Genomic DNA, 10,633 nt, shown 5'->3' on the forward strand with positions numbered 1-10,633 from the left:
ATGAGGCATATTTTTCTTTAATTGCTTGGCTCGATGAATTTTAAAATTAAATTTGAGTTTGCAATTAAATTAATAATTTAATTAGACTAACGAGTATTTCAATAATTATGCCCAATGTCCAATGCTGGTAATTATAATAAATAAAAACCGGCCAAGTGCGAGGTTAATTTCTATGAAATAAAAAGGTTTTTGATTTATTTTTATATTTCAGTTGATTTAATGAAAGGTAAATTAAGGTTTACCATTTATGACGTATAAAAAAAAAGTACTTGCTAGATCTCGTTCAAATCAATTTTCGTTGGTAGTTTTTATAGTAATGAACATCATATATTTCTTTTAGAATTATCTTGCCCCTACTTTAGAACACTAATAAAACACACTTTTCTTGCACTTTTTCCACTATATTAAGATATTATTATAACTTTTAACAAATAACACGACCGGCTTCGAAATTATTCATCATCAGGTGTAAGTTTAACGTCGGTACTTTTAAAAAATTAAATATTATCAAAACAAACATTAGGGTTGTCAGCATCGTGGTACTTTTTACAATTTGGTAGAATTTTTATTCCAAATAAGACTATTTTCTACTAATGTTAAATTAATATTTAGTTGGATTTACCCATTTTTTATATTAATAAATTAATAATGTTGTGCTGGTAATGTCACATATACAGATTTCAGAGCCTAAAATTAAGTAATAATTGTTACATTTCTAAAATTATTATAATTAAAATAATTATGTCACAAAATTTCTCTAAAAATTATTAAATGTCAAATAAATTAATATAAACAATGTCAAACTAACAATAATAAAACTTAATAAGACGATACAATTGTCTAATTACATCACCAATAATTTAATTGAATTGTCCATAATATTAAAATTATAAAAATTAATATCTATATGAATGTCAAATAAATTAAACTAAATTAAATCATGTCAATAAATAAAATATAATGTCCATAAAATTATATAAAAATAAATATCATGTCAATAAATTAAATTAGCGGTGAAATGTAAATTGAAAGTAATGTATAAGTAATAATAGTTTAAATATCCTGTAATAAAATTGAATTTTTAAAGGCATGTTTGGTCGTTTCGTCGTTCGTGACATTACCAGCACAACATTATTAATTTATCAATATAAAAAATGGGTAAATCCAACTAAATATTAATTTAACATTAGTAGAAAATAGTCTTATTTGGAATAAAAATTCTACCAAATTGTAAAAAGTACCACGATGCTGACAACCCTAATGTTTGTTTTGATAATATTTAATTTTTTAAAAGTACCGACGTTAAACTTACACCTGATGATGAATAATTTCGAAACCGGTCGTGTTATTTGTTAAAAGTTATAATAATATCTTAATATAGTGGAAAAAGTGCAAGAAAAGTAGAGTGTTTTATTAGTGTACAACATGAATTTCCACCAAGAACCGACAGTACAATCAATTACATATCCTACTTTAGAAGTTAGAGGGGGGGGGGGAATGGGGGGCACACACACACATTTTACCACATTGGAAGAGCCTCTCTCGCAAACTATTCAGGTTACAAAGAAATTATATTATAAGAAACCTCAATATGATTTTTGAAGACCTATCCATATATACCCCACACGAATAGGTTAGACAAATTTTTTTTTTGTTTTAGTTGTACCTAGGGGAATCCCTAAAATTTTTGATAATTTTTCAATTTGTATCAAAATCTTAATGCGGTTCACAGACTACATCTACTTACCAACTTTAAATAGTATAGCTCTTATGGTTTCGGAGAAAAGTGGCTGTGACATACCGGTGGTAGGCAACATGTAGTTCAACATTCTGAAAATATTTGATTCAAATTTATTCAGAAATAAAACAATTTTTATTTATTTTTTATTTATACGGACGGACAGACAGATAGACAGACAGACAGACAGACATGACGAATCTATAAGGGTTACGTTTTTTGCCATTTGGCTACGGAACCCTAAAAACTCACACACCGGTTTCGGTGGCGGTGGCCGGTTTCAATAAAACCAGGCCAGTAACGCAGGAGTAATATCATAGTGCCCAAGTGTGTACGCAATACATAAGAGCTCTCTGCGGTTAGCAGAAACCATTTTATTTAACGTCTGAGAACCGTAAATTTTTCCGAGATAAAAAGGATCCTATGGCCTTTTCCGGGACTCAAAGTATCTCCATACCAAGTTTCATCAAAATTTGTTCAGCGGCTTAGGCGCAAAATAGAAAACTTTATAACGCTGTAACCGTACATTTTTCAAGACAATAATTACCTTATGTCCTTTCACGAGAGTCAAAGTATGTGTACACCAATTTTCATGAAATTCGGTTCTGTGGTTTAGGCGCAAATCATTTTTGTTTATCATACAGGTACCGTACCTTTTTCCCGGATGTAAAGTATCCTTTGTCCTTTCCCGACACATAACGTACCTACATACCAAATATCATTGAAATCCATGTAGCGGTATAAGCAGAAATCATTTTTATTGAATGCCTGGGAACCGTACACTTTTTTGGAATAAAAAGGATCCTATGTCCTTTTCAGGGACTCAAAGTATCTCCATACCAAATTTCGTAAAAATCGGTTTAGCGGTGTGGGCGTGACGAGGTAATTTTATATAATAGGACAATAATGTTATATGTAATAAGCCCTATAGCAATATAGCATTAACCATTTTTATACTTTTTCTCTTAAAAACGAATGTAAAATTAATTTCTTTTTTCATAATCATAATCTACGCATTTCAACAAAAAAAAAATGATACCGCACAATAACATTTTTTTGCTTAAAATAAGCAGAAAATAAAGATTATTCCAGAAAAACTTAAAACGCCGATTACTCGAAACTAGTCCGATGTGGGATGACACACCAACGCTTAACAGCATCTATTACTCGTATGTATGTTAGTCTATAAGGTATAAGTATATAATATGGGCCAAGTTGTCTGAGTTAAATAAATAAATAAAAAATATTTATTACGTCACTGAGAAATAATAAGTAGCTAGTATTAATTATCAATTATTTATAATAAATAAGGTATGAGAGGCAGCCCTAAAACATACATGTTGTTGAAGAAGGCTGTATTGTTTTTATAAATTATGTATGCTTTGTCGAAATCTCCATCCCGTACGAAAATTGTCGGAAATTATACAAAACAAACGAGCGACAAGCAGACATCACGGTTGACCCTTGTTTATGTATTCGATTCTGCTTGGCTATATGCCTGTTTAGTGTATGTATTAAGAAAAAACGGATTTATGTATGCTGACATAATAATTACATTGAAACCATAACGCCTCCGTGGTCCAGTGGTTAAGAGCGTGGCTCTTGACTCGGAGGTCGTGGGCTCGATTCCCGCGTTGAAAACATATTGTTATTTTCAAGTTTGGTTAGGACAATGCAGGCTGATCACCTGATTGTCTGACAAGAGATGACCCATGCGTCGGATGGGAATGTTAAAAGTCTGTCCTGCGCCTGATCTCTCGCCAGTCGTGTCGGTCTTCCGTTCCACTGGGTTATGAGAGAAAAAGAAATAGAGAGTGCTCTTGTGTACTGCGCACACTTGGGCACTATAAAAATTACTTTTGCGTAACTTCAATAATAATAACTCCCACACCGGTTTCGGTGACGGTGGTCAGTTTCATTGAGTTCACAAGAGCAATCTCCATACCTATACTCCCATAACCCAGTGGGACGGAAGACCGACACGACTGGCGAGAGATCAGGCGCAGGAGCGATTTTTTACATGCCCATCCGACGCATGGAACCTATTTGTCAGACAATCAGGTGATCAGCCTACATTGCTCTAACCAAACTAAGAAATAATATGTTTCCAACGCGGGAATCGAATCCATGACCTTCGAGTCAAGAGCCACGTTTTAAACCACTGGACCTTGGGGTCTAAACTACTGACATAAACAATTACTATAGACCTAGAGGATATGTTCCGAAATAACACCCATTATATTGGCCAGTGCTCATGACGTCTTGAATCGGTATATTTTTTTATATTTTATTTTATTTTTATTTTTTATTTGCACGGAAAACATACAGTGAAAAACATAAATTAAAATTAAAGCTGAATAATTTCTATGCACTATTAACATGTTTCCACAATTAGAAATCTAAACATTAACAAATTTGCTTTACATTTAGGTAGACAAGTATTTATAATTGATACAAAAACACGTTACAAAAGCATCATACGTTATCAATAATACAAATGTAGTGAAGCCAACAATCAGTGACCAGCCTCAAACCAATTTTGATTAATTGACTTTCTGATGGTATAAGTAGATGAATCAAAAATGTCAATGTCATGGTGTTTAATCAAATCATTCATGCAAGCAGGTGTGATTACGAAAAAGGAATTCTTCCTATAATTTGAGTGGGGGAAAGGAATATAAAAGGGGTTGTAGGAGCATATTCTGGGTGAGCGTGAAGGGACATTCAGGTTAATTTTGGAAATAAGAAGGGAGGAATCTATTTTGTTTTGGGCAATATTTAGAAATGTGCAAGTGTCAGCTACTTGACGTCTGAGACGCAGGGGTAGCATGTGAAACCTTCTGCATCTCGATTCGTAGTCAGTGTCAGATGTACCGCACTTGTACTGTAAAAATCTTACGAATCGTTTTTGGATAGATTCCAGCCTGTTTATATACGTAATGTACTGAGGGTTCCAAATTTGAGAGCAGAATTCAAGGACACTACGTACATACGAGCAATACAGTATTTTTAGGATTTTTATATTTTTGAATTGGGAGCTCATTCTGATTACAAACCCAAGCGACTTGTTGGCCTTCGAAATAATGTGATCCAGATGCTTGGAGTATGAGAGTTTCGAGTCGTGAATGACGCCTAGGTCACGAATCTCTGACACTTTCTTTAAAGACTGTTCACGCAGTGAATAGGAGAGGTTCTTTACGTTCTTAATAGCCCGACTAAACGTTATCGCATAGCATTTATTAGTATTCAGGTCTAACTTATTGTCTCGACAATATTTTTCAAGCCTGTTAAATTCCTCCTGTAGTAAGTAGCAGTCAGTCAGTGATGTGATATTTTTGAAAACCTTCATATCGTCAGCGTATAAAAGAAATTTAGAGTGACGAAAACATGTGTGTATATCATTCACAAATAGGTTGAATAGTAGGGGTCCCAACATAGAACCTTGGGGGACACCTGATGGTACAGTAGTCCACGGGGAGGTAAAACCATTAACCACTACAGCCTGAGACCTATTTTGAACATAAGAGGTGAACCACCTGTACAAATTCCCATGAATTCCGGCGTTTAAAAGTTTTTTCAGAAGCAGCGAGTGATCTATTCGATCAAAAGCTTTGCTGTAATCAGTAAAGATGGCGTCAACCTGACCACCTGAGTCCATATTCTCAGCAATGTATTCAACGAAGGTTAAGAGATTGGAAGTTGTTGATCTGCGCAACAAGGAAACCATGTTGTTCAGGAATAAAAAGGTTTGCGAGAGAACTATATACTTGTGTATAAACGATTTTTTCCAAAAGCTTGGCGAACACGCACAGTTTTGAAATGGGTCTATAATTCTTTATTTCATTTTTACTACCACTCTTATGAATTGGTGAAACAAAGGCTGATTTCCATATGTTTGGGACTATACCTTCTGTTACAGACCGCTTAAATAATAGGGTAATAGGTAACGTCAAGGAATCTGAGCAGCGGGATATAAATTGGGGTGGGACGTTATCCGGGCCCGCGCCTTTAGTGACATCAACTGTACCGAGTAACTTATTAATAGTTTGTGGTAATATTTCAATACTTGATATTACTGAGTTATCATTTGTATTTGTTTTTGGAGGGGAGTGGGTGGAAATAGTGGATGATTGCAAGTAGTTACTGTTGAAGAAATCCGAAAATAAAGAACAAGCTTCCTCGCCCGAGGTAGTACTGTGACCATCAAATATCAAAGAGGACGGAAATGAACAAGTGCTCGACTAGTTATTTTTTATGAAAGACCAAAAGAGCTCGGGGTTTTGGGCTATCGCGAGTTCACAATTATCTAAATAAGATTGATAACAACTGTCTTCCAAGGCCTTAGCCCTTTTGCGTAATAATTTAAAAGATTCATAATCTGATGTATTTCCATACGTACGGTATTTACGTAGGAATTTGTATTTCTCCTTAAGAACTTTTTTTAAGGCAGAACTATACCAAGCTGGAAAGTTTCTAGTATTACTGATATATTTTTGAGGAACGTGGGAATTAATGATGTGATATAAATGATTATAAAATATAGTCGTTGCGTCATTTAGTGAGCCTCTATTAAGACAATCTTCCCAATTAATGTTATTTAATTCAGAATTGATTTTGTCATAGTCACCTAAGGAATATATGTACTTTTTTCGTGGCTTAACTTCAAGTGGCTTTTGGCTTCTTAGGGTTAAGTTTATATCTAGAGATTTATGATGTGCATCTTCAGGTACTAGTGGTGAACCACAAGCTGCGACCACACATTGAGTATTGGAAAGGACCAGATCTAATATTCTTTCATTAATGTTTTTGCAGAAATTGTATTGCGATAGGTTACATTCAGTTAAAGTATCTAAAAAGCTCGTCTGTGCTTCGCTAATGGCACCCTTATTTAGGTCCTAGGATGTTTAGGCATCGACGAAATGTTCATGAAAGGTTGATGCAAAGCTACTGTCGTTTAAAATAACATTACCGTTAGTTTTGGAGTGTTAAAAATTATGCTTGCAATACTAGATCGACAAAATAAAAATTACTCTTTTGGCCAGACATTATTATAACAAAATATCATATTATGAAACTTTTCAAACAGTAATTAGCTAATTAATAGTCAAGTATTAGTAACAAATTGTTAATCTGTAATTAGCACAGTAACATTTGACCGCTCGGTCAAGTTAAGCCGACAGTAATTACTATTGGTTTGTTAAACTCGCTCGTTAGTTATATTTCTAATCTGTTTAATCATCAGCCCGGTGGTCGATTCTCTGGTTTTGACATGCTGTCCCTCTCAAAGATACGTCTAATCGCGTACGTGTGAATGAGACAAATGTACCTAAATTTTGAACTGTAACGCAGATTGTAGCTGCATCCCGTACCGTTTGGGCTCTACTATAGAATAAACATACATAGACTGCTAGAATAGATTCCTTTTTAATGTATTTAGAAAGATTATTACGTGAATTTGTCATCATTTGTCTGTGTTAGATTTAGTTTTAATACACTAGTACAGTATAATAGAATTTAAAGTTAAGGTAGGATATGACAAACGTAGGTTGTAAGTGCACAGAGTCATTACAAACAGGATATTAAAACTCGATTTACTGACTCATGTTAAGAAAAATAATAGATTAACTAGCTTTTATTAAATAAACTTTTAATACTTTATGAAATGTAAATAGATCAAATATAATATATGTTTATTCAAGCGGACCGAGTACAAACCACAGTTGCAATCACAATAAATTGTATGTGTAAATTAAACTGAAATAAAAGTATGTATCACCAGTTAGAACATAATGTGGCTGAATTACCGCTCTCCTGACGGTTGTAAATATAATATGATTTTGAACGTAAGGATAAGCCCAACGGAACATTTTATATCAACCTTCTTTGTACAACTCAATAACTCGATCGTGTGAATATCAGACACAATAGATATTCAACTGTTATGCAGCATCCGGGTGCCGCTTCGGAGTTGATGGGTTAAATGAATAAATAAAGGAATTGCTCGTTTAAAAGTATTTTATTAGAAATAGACTATGTTGTTCATCGCAAGCTATTTACATTAATTATTGTTGTTGTGTTCAAAAATGTCCTACTATTTACATTTACATTAATTACCGTAAAACGGGTAAAATAGGAATGCCGGGGTAAATAGGCATAAAACTCGGATTTTCTAAACCGTTCTGTTCTTGCTTTACAGTCCTAAAGATTAAAACCTTTTTTTGAATTTTTGAACGAACCTGTATTTTTTTCTTCTGGCTACACTGAGAATTCAAGTCTACCAATCAGGTTACAATAAAAAAAATCCTTTCAAAGATAGGTCTTGATGGACATGCGAAATTTGTGCATTTTAACTTTGTGTTTTTAAAGAGTTACACTGCGAAAAAGTGTTGATATTGACGTGAATTGGATTATAATATTGTAATACGCCCTAAAAAAACGTGAAGTTAAGAAAATTATTGCGTAATTTCATTGAAAATCTTAGTTTTTCTAGAACACAAATTTTTAGTTATTTTTTGCCATAATTGGAACGCGAAGGGGGAAAATTGGTTCATGAACTGCTATAATTGGAACAATACGGGGGATATTTGGTAAGACTAAGGGGTTAGATGGAATGTTCAAATAGGGTTGTCAAACATTTTAATTGTGCATTTATTTAGTTGCAATAATACTTTCTATTCTATTTGTAATTTTTAAAACACAATTTACTAACATCGAAGTTGGCAATAAAAACTTATTTTATTATTTTAGCGACACTTCATTATTTTCATTTTATTTTTTTCAGAATGCCTCGTAACTACGTACTTACCTAAACCGGGTGCTAAAACCTATAAGAAATACGACGAATTCTAAAGCAAGCTTTTAGGTGGCTTTCGGATCTTTGCCGCGAGCGACCGCGACCGACGAAAATTCAAACGAAATGCCACTTTATGACATAGGCGATAGGTTTCATTTTACTCTACCTACTAGCTTTTACGCCGCCGCCGGCAGCAGCGTGGGTTGCCACCAAAATGTCAGTAGAAAATGACACTTATATTCTATGTCATAAAGTAGCATTTTATTTAAATTTTCACCGGTCGCGGTCGCTCGCGGCAAAGATCCGAAAGCCACCTTTAGATGAGATAAAGTCAACGAAGAACAGCTTAAATTAAATAATACTAATAATAATATTAATAATAAATATTATTATTAGTATTATATATTAATAATAAATAATATTACTAATAATAATAAATAATACTTATAAATGGTCCTAAGTGCTTACCTACCTTCTCATAGTTTTCTAAGCTAAATGCAATATATTTGCTACTAAGTACCTGAAATAAAAATTTGATCTCTCAAAGGATAGCTTTAATTTATGACACAATACTTTATTTAACTAAATACCTAATTAAAACATAAAAATAAGTACTTACTTAGGTAACCTACTTGAGTTTTTTTCACTTGGTGCCTACTTTTGAAAGTGGCAGCCCTGGCCATAATTTCTATTTCCCTCGGTCTCGAACCTATTATCCCCATCAGGGGTAAATTGGAATTCAACAAGGTTTTATTTGATTTTCTCAAAATATAACGATAATTTGGTAATCTAACGCTATCTTACTTCTAAAACCGCTTACCATACATCCGCAAGTATACCTTGAATAACTCTGATCGTAACAGAAGAAGGTTTAATTTTTAATTGAAGGGGAAGATTGGACCAATTTACCCCGATTTACGGTACTGTAGATCCGGGACAAAAAGAAAAGAGAAGAAATTGACGATCTCTGTGGCTCAGTGGTGAGCGCATTGGTAGCTCAAGCCGGGGGTCGAGGGTTCGAGTCCCGCCGACGGAACAAAAAGTTTTCAAAGTTCCTGCGTCATGGATGTGTATTAAATATGTGTATCATATAATAAAAATCTTAAATATATGTATAGTATAAAAGTATTAAATACAGGGTGCAATTAAACCTACCTGCCAAATTTTTTTTGGGGCTTAGGTATCATTAGGTGAGTCCATTAAACCAAAAAACATAGGGTGTTAATTTTTTTACAATAACATATTTTATCCCAAAAAAAATCGATGCACAATGGTAACTTCATAAGTTAATAATAATTGCGATATTGCGACCGAGCTAAGTACATCGCGCCGCACCGATATCCACTATCCAGTCCAGAGTCGAGACCGGTTATGCGTAGGGGTAAAGCGGGGGTGACGCGCGGGGTGGGAGGCGGGAGGCCCGCCGCCCGCCGGCGACCGTTTAGTACCACGCGCGTAGTTGTATAGCTAACACGTAATTACTTTCTTTGTCACGGCGCCCCCGGCCACCGCGCTTTAATTAGTGTATGTTACAATGTACCCTAACCACGATCGAGTGTTATGAAATGTGGAGGCATAGGTGGAGGTGCTCCATTTTGAGTAGCGAAAGCTTACGCGGAACCCAGAGACTGTACGAGCAAGAAAACGTTCCTCGTCTTCGTAACAGCTGATTGATGATTCTCGAATGCAGCAGCTGTACCCTGAATCTGAATCGCGAGACAACCAAAGACTCGGATTATGGACAGTTCGCACTTCGCAACACCTGCACACGCCTAGCCAGCCTCGAAGACATGCCTCTGACGAGGTTAAAAGTGACAAAGTTGTGCTTAAAAAACTTTTAACGTAACAAACTTTTAAAGACAATGTGCAAAACGCGCTAGACTTTGCTTAGAGCAAAACGGATTGCAGTTTGCACTCGTTTGAACTATGCTAAGTGTAGACAAGATGGAAGTAAATAAGACTTAGAGGTGGGTTGTTTTGATTTTTATTTTTTAATTAGTTGTACTGTGTACATAAGTTAATTGAATTTTTAAATACGCCTAAATGCAAAGGATGTGGTTTAGATTTATTAAGTGCTTATTTTTCGTAATTAAAAAGTTGTA

Source organism: Aricia agestis, chromosome 3, assembly GCF_905147365.1.
Source record: "Aricia agestis chromosome 3, ilAriAges1.1, whole genome shotgun sequence".
Taxonomy (NCBI): domain Eukaryota; kingdom Metazoa; phylum Arthropoda; class Insecta; order Lepidoptera; family Lycaenidae; genus Aricia; species Aricia agestis.